The sequence below is a fragment of the Aegilops tauschii genome, chromosome 4 (genome assembly GCF_002575655.3).
Source record: "Aegilops tauschii subsp. strangulata cultivar AL8/78 chromosome 4, Aet v6.0, whole genome shotgun sequence".
Lineage (NCBI taxonomy): Eukaryota > Viridiplantae > Streptophyta > Magnoliopsida > Poales > Poaceae > Aegilops > Aegilops tauschii.
The window spans coordinates 263,333,473-263,344,335 of record NC_053038.3 but is presented as its reverse complement, the minus strand read 5'-3'; positions in this window follow the sequence as shown (position 1 = coordinate 263,344,335).

Here is a 10,863-nt window from a genome sequence, read left to right as displayed (position 1 = left end):
ACTACCTCCTCCATGGGTATGCTGAAACTGTCCTCCCGGCTTCGGGGTAAATCGAGGCTTCTGCTGAGCTCCTGAGTTATACTTCCCTTGTCCATACTTCGTCTTACGGTTTTCAATCTACTGTTGCTTCCCTTCAATCATGAGAGCTCTATCTACCAGCTCCTGGTAGTTGTTGAAGGTTGCTACCATCAACTGCATACTCAGTTCATCATTCAGTCCTTCCAAAAACTTCTCCTGCTTGGCAGCATCTGTAGCAACGTCATCTGGTGCATAACGTGCTAACTTACTGAAATCCTCCACATACTGGCCTACGGTGCGTCCTCCTTGGCGTAGGTTGCGAAACTCACGCTTCTTCATAGCCATAGCTCCTGCTGAAACATGAGCTGTACGGAAAGCTTGCTGAAACTGGTCCCATGTGACAGTGTCAATAGGGTGCGTGGCTGTATAATTCTCCCAACATGATGCTGCGGGTCCATCAAGCTGATGTGCGGCAAAACGCACTCTTTCCGCATCTGTGCATCCTGCATTGGTCAACTCCCTTCCAACTTTGCGGAGCCAATCATCTGCAACAATCGGCTCGGTGCTACTGGAAAACACCGGCGGGTTTAGCCTTAAGAAACGGGCTAAGTGATCAACAGGTGGTGGTGGCGGTGGGTTGTTGTTGTTGTTGTTGTTGTTGTTGTTGTTGCCTTGGTTCTGAACTAACACTTGCATCAGGGCATTCTGTTGCTGAATCAACCGGGTGATCTCCGGCGGAAAAACAAATCTGGTGTCGCGTCTCGGAGGCATCTGATAGGTTTAGAAAAGATGATAATTAAGAGTAGAATGAGGTCTAGAGAGAAAACACTACCCATATGCTCATGAGACAAATTCAATCAATATCACTCAATCAATCCAAACAAGGCAAAACAATTGATCTAGCTAGCGTTACAAAGTGCTTGAACTAAACTACTAAATGGGGGAAACTACTACTGATAAGGTGGTCTACTAGAAATTCTGATCCGTTGAAGACTCCATGATGTCTGCTCCAGCTTCATCAATCCATTCGTCTTCACTTGGTTCTGAGTCAGTGTCGTCGATGAAGATGTAGTTATCCGGACAAGTGCATTCGTCGACTTCTGCTTTTGGCACTGGATTTCCCACGAATGTTCCAATCTTATTCTCCAGGTCGTCAATCTTCCCTACTAGTGCGTTGATTTCCTCCAAGTAATCTTCGCGTGTAGTCTTGAGTTCTCCTTGGAGTTCCTTGATCTTCGTGAATGCCTTCTTCAGTTCTTCCTTGTCCGTGCTCATCTGGTTCTCCTGGCGACGAATATGTTGGTTCTGCTCCTGGATGAAAGCTGCAATTGATCCATCCTTCTTGGTCTTGATCATCTCCCATTGCGCGTCTCGACGTCCACAAATCTGATAAATCGTATCCTTAAGCTCCTGGTGGTAGACTTCTCCGATGCGTCCCATGGCGATGTGTGCGGCCATGCTCTTCCCTAAACTCCAAGTTGGTGCTTCGAAAACCAATCCCATGGCACTAAACATCCTTCCTGGAATGATAACTTGAATCTTCCAGCTCTCCTCTTCAGGTAATGTGGCATTGTAGGTTCCGGTGACGCTTGGTATTCCTATGTTCAAGTACTTGGTGACTTCCTTCAAGTGTCGACCAAACGGCGTGTCTTCATCTGGTTGCATGAACTTGCTCCTTGCATTCGCCATTCCTAAAAGAGTAGAAAGTGGAGAGGGGTCAGAAATGAGAAGAGAGAAGCTTTCTAGGGCTTAAGCTTAGTGGTCGTGTCCTATAGTCAGCGTGTGCTCTGATACCAACTTTGTAGCGACCAGACCTCAAATGGCATGTGCTGCTGTGCACCAGTGTCATCCCTGGATCAGTAATGCTGACACGCACAGTACAAATGGAGGATTTATAACAGAGTAGCAATCACACACTTATTACATCGAATATCTCCAAAGAGATTAAGTATGGAAACATGGCTCAAGGCCATCTAATAACGATAACAGCGGAAGACTTGGAAGATAAGTGAGTCCATCAACTCCAGCGGCATCACTGAGTATAAGACCACGACCTAAGGCATCTTACTCGTCGTCTAAAAAATCTGCAACATGAAACGTTGCAGCCCGAAAACGGGTCAGCACATAGAATATGCTGGCAATGTAACACATAGAGAATAATGAACAAAATAATGCTACACTACATGCATATATGGCTGGTGGAAAGCTCTATGGTTACAGTTTTGCGAAAAGCCAATTTTATCCTACTTCAAAGGAATAAATTTTATTTAACTATCATGGTGGTTGTGAAACATTGAGATGGTTGACAGCATCTCAATCCCAATTAAAAAGTCATCAATAACCCAACAAAATTAATTAGAAGTAACATGGTGTTGAGATTCACATGATATCCAAGTACTAGATACTCAAGTTGTCCATAACCGGGGACACGGCTAATCATGATCAGTTTGTACACTCTGCAGAGGTTTGTGCACTTTTCCCCACAAGACTTGATCTCCTCCGTTGGATTACTCGCACTACATGGTGTTTGAGTAACGGATGACCAAGACACAGTCTTTCAGAAGTGTTTGCACCTTACGTATGGGTAGACAGTTACACCTACTTTCCCCTACATCTGCTAGTCTACCACTGTAAGAGTTCACACAACTTAATCAACCATGCTAGAGCCCATAATAGCTTGCGGCTGCACATGGAAGTTTCTAGCATGAATAATCTCATGATCCCTTTGAACCTGGGTGGCGGTCCAAAAGAAAAACAGGCAATCCTGGAATACCCAGGTACCTCAATCCACCCAGATGTGAGTTTAAGTTGCCACCTTAAGTAAACCATTAATTAACAATCTCACAGCTGTCATGAATTTCACTCAAACCCAAACCACGTATACGAGCATAGCATTGCAATAGTAAAAGCAACGTAGAACTTCAAAGCACAGGTAAAACTCGAATGAAAGATCTAACCAGAAAATTCAACTTAAGAACTCCGGTTTGCAAAAAGATTCTACTCGAAAGAAGCAACGAAAGTCAAACGACGAAAGAAAGAAACTTCGTTTGCTAATCTGGATCTAGGTCAAATTTTACTGTAGCAAAAACTTGTTTGAGTAGATTAAACGGAAAGAGAATTTCGAGACGAAACTCTGGGCGCTTGAATCGCCTGATTCCGATAAACGAGCGAGAAGTTAAACAGAATCGAAGATTCGATCAGAAATCGAATCTGAGAAAATAACGAGAAAATCCGACGAAAAAAGAAAAATGGACGAACGGTTAAAGAACGGACGTTCGTTAACAGAGAAAAACCGACGAACGCGTTCGTTAAAACGAACGGTTCGGTAAACGCTCGTAAAATAATAAAACCGAAAAAAAAAACCGATCTAGGTTTTTTTTTTAAAACGAAGGTTTTTTTTACAGAAAACCGGTCAACGACGGGAACGGTCGCGGCAGTACCTCGACGGCGGGCTCCGGCGAGGGGGGGCTCCGGCGGGGGCGGGGCTTGGCGGCGGGGCTCGAGGCTCGGGGGGCACGAGGGGGCGGCGAGGGGTGGCGGCGGCGGCTTCCCGGCGGGGCGACGAGCGGCGTGTGCGGGCGGGCGGCGGCGGCGATGTCGGCGGCGGCGGCGGCTCGAGTTGAGGGAGAGAGAGAGGGGGGTATTTAAGGGGGAGGGAGGGTGCGTCGGCGTGGGGAAGGGGGCACCCGAGGCGGCGGCGGCTCCCGTGCCCGGGACGGACTCCGGCGGCGCGGCGGCCGTGCGGGGAGAGGAGAGGGCGCGGGCGGGCCGTCGGCTGGGCCTTTGGCCCAGTCGGCGCGGGCGTTTTTAAAAAAAAAAATAGTTCCGCGGAAAATAATACGTAGAAAAATAAATAAAAATCAAAAAAATATGAAATAAATTTTCCCCGTCTAGTTGGAAAATCTAGAATAGGGTGAACATTTTTATAATCAAAAATAAATAATTTGAAAACATGCAATATTTTTAATGCAATAAAATTGCAAATAAAATCCAAATAAATTCAAAATAATGATTTTAACATTTTTCCTCCAGTATTTCAATTGTTTTGGAGAAGTCATATTTTCTCCTCTCGTTTATTTAAAAAAAAAATTCCGGAGAGAAAAATAATTAAAACCACAATCCTCGTTTGAAAAATCAAATTTAAAAATTCGGGAAAATCCCCAACTCTCTCCGAGGGTCCTTGGGTTGCTTAGGATTATCGAGGATTTGTCAAAATGCAACAAAACATGATATGCAATGATGATCTATGTATAACATTCCAAATTGGAAATTTGGGATGTTACAACCGCATACTTGTGGCACTGCAATTTGAGTCATATTGGTATAGAACGCATGAAGAAGCTCCATGTAGATGGATCTTTGGACTCAGTCGTTTTTTGAAAAGATTGAGACATGCGAACCATGTCTATTGGTATATATGCATGAAGAAACTCCATGCAGATGGATCGTTTGGACTCACTTGATTTTGAATCACTTGAGACATGCAAATCATACCACATGGGCAAGATGACTGAAAGGCCTCGTTTTCAGTAAGATGGAACAAGAGAGCAACTTATTGGAAGTAATACATTTTGATGTATGCAGTCCAATGAGTGCTGAGGCATGCAGTGGATATCGTCATGTTCTTACTTCACAGATGATTTGAGTAGATGCTGAGTGTATTTACTTGATGAAACACAAGTCTGAATTATTGAAAGGTTCAAGTAATTTTAGAGTGAAGTTGAAGATCGTCATGACAAGAGGATAAAATGTCTGTGATATGATCTTAGAGATGAGTATCTGAGTTACGAGTTTGGCACACAATTAAGACATTGTGGAAAGTGTTTCACAATTAATACCGCCTGGAACACCACAGTGTGATGGTGTGTTCGAACATCATAACTGCACCCTATTGGATATGGTGCATACCATGATGTCTCTTATCAAATTACCACTATCGTTTATGGGTTAGGCATTAGAGATAACCGCATTCACAAAAGGGGCACCACGCAATTCCGTTGAGACGACACCATTTAGAGAAACCTAAGTTGTCGTTTCTTAAAAGTTTGGGGCTGCGATGCTTATGTGAAAAAAGTTTCAAGCTGATAAGCTCGAACCCAAAGCGGATAAATACATCTTCATAGAAAACCCAAAACAGTTGGGTATACCTCCTATTTCAGATCTGGAAGCAAAAGTAATTGTTTCTAGAAACGAGTCCTTTCTCGAGGAAAAGTTTCTTTCGAAAGAATTGAGTGGGAGGATGGTGGAGACATGATAAGGTTATTGAACCGTCACTTCAACTAGTGTGTAGCAGGGCACAGGAAGTTGTTCCTGTGGCACCTACACCAATTGAAGTGGAAGCTTATGATAGTGATCATGAAACTTCGGATCAAGTCACTACCAAACCTCGTAGGACGACGAGGATGCGTGCTACTTCAGAGTGGTACGTGATCCTGTCTGAGATATCATGTTGTTGGACAATACTGAACCTACGAGCTATGGAGAAGCGATGGTGGGCCCATATTCCGACAAATGGTTAGAAGCCATGAAATCCGAGATAAATGGATCTTTGAGAAGAAGACGAACATGGATGGTATTGTTACCGTCTATGAAGCTCGACTTGTGGAAAAGAGTATTTTCACAAGTTCAAGGAGTTGACTACGATGAGATTTTCTCATCCGTAGCGATGCTTAAGTCCGTCGGAATCATGTTAGCATTAGCTGCATTTATGAAATCTGGCAGATGGATGTCAAAACAAGTTTCCTTACCAGTTTTCGTAAGGAAAGGTTGTATGTGATACAATCAGAAAGGTTTTGTCGATCCTAAGGATGCTAAAATATATGCTAGCTCCAGCGATCCTTCCATGGATTAGAGCAAGCATCTCGGAGTCAGAATATACGCTTTGATGGAGTGATCAAAGTTTTTGGGTTTATACAAAGTTTGTTAGAAACTTGTATTTACAATAAAGTGAGTGGGAGCGCTACAACATTTCTGATAAGTATATGTGAATGACATATTGTTGATTCGAAATGATGTAAATTTTTTGGAAAGCATAAAGGGTTGTTTGAAAGGAGTTTTTCAAAGGAAGACCTGGATAAAGCTGCTTACATATTGGGCATCAAGATCTATAGAGATAGATCAAAACGCCCGATGATACTTTAAAAGAACGCACACCTTGACATGATTTTGAAAGAGTTCAAAATAGATCAGCAAAGAAGGAGTTCTTGGCTGTGTTACAAGGTGTGAATTTCTGCTATGTTCCCCAACAGTGGCATCATGAGCTAGGTCTATGCGTAGTTTCTATGTACGAGTAGAACACAAAGTAGTTGTGGGCGTAGATGTTGCCAATTCTTCTTGCCGCTACTAGTCTTATCTTGTTTCGGCGGCATTGTGGGATGAAGCGGCACGGACCGACCTTACACGTAGGCTTACGTGAGACAGGTTCCACCGACTGACATGCACTATTTGCGTAAGGTGGCTAGCGGGTGTCTGTCTCTCCCACTTTAGTCGGAACGGATTCGATGAAAAGGGTCCTTATGAAGGGTAAATAGAAATTGGCACATCACGTTGTGGTTTTACGTAGGTAAGAAACGTTCTTGCTAGAAACCTATACAAGCCACGTAAAAACTTGCAACAACAATTAGAGGACGTCTAACTTGTTTTTGCAGGGTATGCTATGTGATGTGATATGGCCAAAAGGATGTGATGAGTGATATATGTGATGTATGAGATTGATCATGTTCTTGTGATAGGAATCACGACTTGCATGTCGATGAGTATGACAACCGGCAGGAGCCATAGGAGTGGTCTTAATTTATTGTATGACCTGCGTGTCAATGAAAACGCCATGTAATTACTTTACTTTATTGCTAACCGTTAGCCATAGTAGTAGAAGTAATAGTTGGCGAGACAACTTCATGAAGACACGATGATGGAGATCATGATGATGGAGATCATGGTGTCATGCCGGTGACAACGATGATCATGGTGCCCCGAAGATGGAGATCAAAGGAGCAAAATGATATTGGCCATATCATGTCACTATTTGATTGCATGTGATGTTTATCATGTTATGCATCTTATTTGCTTAGAACGACGGTAGCATAAATAAGATGATCCCTCACTAAAATTTCAAGAGACGTGTTCCCCCTAACTGTGCACCGTTGCAAAGGTTCGTTGTTTTGAAGCACCACGTGATGATCGGGAGTGACCGATTCTAACGTTCGAATACAACGGGCGTTGACGAGCCTAGCATGTACAGACATGGCCTCGGAACACATGCGAAACACTTAGGTTGACTTGACGAGCCTAGCATGTACAGACATGGCCTCGGAACACAAGAGACCGAAAGGTCGAACATGAGTCGTATAGTAGATACGATCAACATGGAGATGTTCACCGATGATGACTAGTCCGTCTCACGTGATGATCGGACACGGCCTAGTTTGACTCGGATCATGTATCACTTAGATGACTAGAGGGATGTCTATCTGAGTGGGAGTTCATTAATCAGATGAACTTAATTATCATGAACATAGTCAAAAGGTCTTTACAAATTATGTCATACGCTTTAGTTCTACTGTTTAAGATATGTTCCTAGAGAAAATTTAGTTGAAAGTTGGTAGTAGCAATTATGCGGACTGGGTCCGTAAACTGAGGATTGTCCTCATTGCTACATAAAAGGCTTATGTCCTTAATGCACCGCTCGGTGTGCTGAACCTCAGCGTCGTCTGTAGATGTTGCGAAACATCTGACATACATGTTTTGATGACTACGTGATAGTTCAGTGCGTAATGCTAACGGTTTAGAATTATGGCACCAAAGACGTTTTGGAACGTCGCAGAACATATGAGATGTTACGAAGACTGAAATTGGGATTTCAGACTAGTGGCCACGTCAAGAGGTATGAGACCCCTGACAAGTTTCTTAAGCCTGCAAACTAAAGGAGAAAAGCTCAATCGTTGAGCATGTGCTCAGATTGTCTGAGTACTACAATCACTTGAATCGAGTGGGAGTTAATCTCCCAGATGAGATAGTGATGGTTCTCCATAGTCACTGCCACCAAGCTAGTAGAGCTTCGTGATGAACTATAACATATCAGGGATAGTTATGATGATCCTTGAGCTATTCGCGATGTTTGACACCGCGAAAGTAGAAATCAAGAAGGAGCATCAATTGTTGATGGTTAGTAAAACCACTGGTTTAAGAAGGGCAAGGGAAAAAGGGATACTTCATGAAACAGCAAGTCATTTGCTGCTCTAGTGTAGAATCCCAAGGTTGAACCCAAACCCGAGACTAAGTGCTTCTGTAATGAGGGGAACAGTCACTGAAGCAGTACTACCCTAGATACTTGGTAGATGAGAAGGCGGGCAAGGTCGACAGAAGTGTATTAGATATACGTTATATGAATGTGTACTTTACTAGTACTCCTAGCAGCACCAGGGTATTAGATACCGGTTCGGTTGCTAAGTGTTAGTAACTGGAAATAAAAGCTGCGGAATAAACGGAGACTAGCTAAAGGTGAGATGACAATATGTGTTGGAAGTGTTTCCAAGGTTAATGTGATCAAGCGTCGCATGCTCCCTCTACCATCGAGATTTGGTGTTTGCGTTGAACATGATTGGATTATGTTCATCCCAATACGGTTATTCATTTAAGGAGAATAATGGTTGCTCTGTTTATTTGAATAATACCTTCAATGGTCTTGCACCTAAAATGAGTCTCGATCGTAGTGATACACATGTTCATGCCAAAAGATATAAGATAGTAATGATAGTACCACATACTTGTGGCACTGCCACTTTAGTCATATTGGTACAGAACGCATGAAGAAGCTCAATGTAGATGGATCCTTGGACTCACTCGTTTTTGAAAAGAATGAGACATGTGAACCATGTCTATTGGTATATATGCATGAAGAAACTCCATGCAGATGGATCGTTTGGACTCACTTGATTTCGAATCACTTGAGACATGCAAATCAAACCACATGGGCAAGATGACTGAAAGTCCTTGTTTTTCAGTAAGATGGAACAAGAGAGCAACTTATTGGAAGTAATACATTTTTGATGTATGCAGTCCAATGAGTGCTGAGGCATGCAGTGGATATCGTTATGTTCTTACTTCATAGATGATTTGAGTAGATGCTGAGTGTATTTACTTGATGAAACACAAGTCTGAATTATTGAAAGGTTCAAGTAATTTTGGAGTGAAGTTGAAGATCGTCGTGACAAGAGGATAAAATGTCTGTGATATGATCATAGAGATGAGTATCTGAGTTACGAGTTTGGCACACAATTAAGACATTGTGGAAAGTGTTTCACAAGTAATACCGCCTGGAACACCATAGTGCGATGGTGTGTCCGAACATCATAACTCCACCCTATTGGATATGGTGCATACCATGATGTCTCTTATCGAATTACCACTATCGTTTATGGGTTAGGCATTAGAGACAAGCGAATTCACTTTAAAAAGGGGCACCATGCATTTCCGTTGAGACGACACCGTTTAGAGAAACCTAAGTTGTCGTTTCTTAAAAGTTTGGGGCTGCGATGCTTATGTGAAAAAGTTTCAGGCTTATAAGCTCAAACCCAAAGCGGATAAATGCATCTTCATAGAATACCCAAAACAGTTGGGTAGACCTCCTATTTCAGATCTGGAAGCAAAAGTAATTGCTTCTAGAAACAGGTCCTTTCTCGAGGAAGAGTTTCTCTCGAAAGAATTGAGTGGGAGGATGGTGGAGACTTGATAAGGTTATTGAACCGTCACTTAAACTAGTGTGTAGCAGGGCACAAGAAGTTGTTCCTGTGGCACCTACACCAATTGAAGTGGAAGCTTATGATAGTGATCATGAAACTTCAGATCAAGTCACTACCAAACCTCGTAGGACGACGAGGATGCGTACTACTTCAGAGTAATGCGTGATCCTGTCTTGGAAGTCATGTTGCTAGACAACAATGAACCTACGAGCTATGGAGAAGCGATGGTGGGCCCGGATTCCGACGAATGGCTCGAGGCCATGAAATCTGAGAGAGGATCCATGTATAAAAGCAAAGTATAGACTTTGGAAGAAATACTTGATAGTCGTAAGGCTGTTGGGTGTAAATGGATCTTTAAGAAGAAGACGGACATGGACGGTAATGTTACCGTCTATGAAGCTCGACTTGTGGCAAAGAGTATTTTCACAAGTTCAAGGAGTTGACTACGATGAGATTTTCTCATCCGTAGCGATGCTTAAGTCCGTCGGAATCATGTTAGCATTAGCTGCATTTATGAAATCTGGCAGATGGATGTCAAAAACAAGTTTCCTTACCAGTTTTAGTAAGGAAAGATTGTATGTGATACAATCAGAAAGGTTTTGTCGATCCTAAGGATGCTAAAAGGTATGCTAGCTCCAGCGATCCTTCCATGGACTAGAGCAAGCATCTCGAAGTCAGAATATACGCTTTGATGGAGTGATCAATGTTTTTGGGTTTATACAAAGTTTGTTAGAAACTTGTATTTACAATAAAGTGAGTGGGAGCGCTACAACATTTCTGATAAGTATATGTGGATGACATATTGTTGATCCGAAATGATGTAAAATTTCTGGAAAGCATAAAGGGTTGTTTGAAAGGAGTTTTTCAAAGGAAGACCTGGATAAAGCTGCTTACATGTTGGGCATCAAGATCTATAGAGATAGATCAAGACGCCTGATGATACTTTCAAACAATGCACACCTTGACATGATTTTGAAAGAGTTCAAAATAGATCAGCAAAGAAGGAGTTCTTGGCTGTGTTACAAGGTGTGAGTATTGAGTAAGACTCAAGCCCTGACCACAGCAGAAGAGAGAGAAAGGATGAAGGTCGTCCCCTATGCTTTAG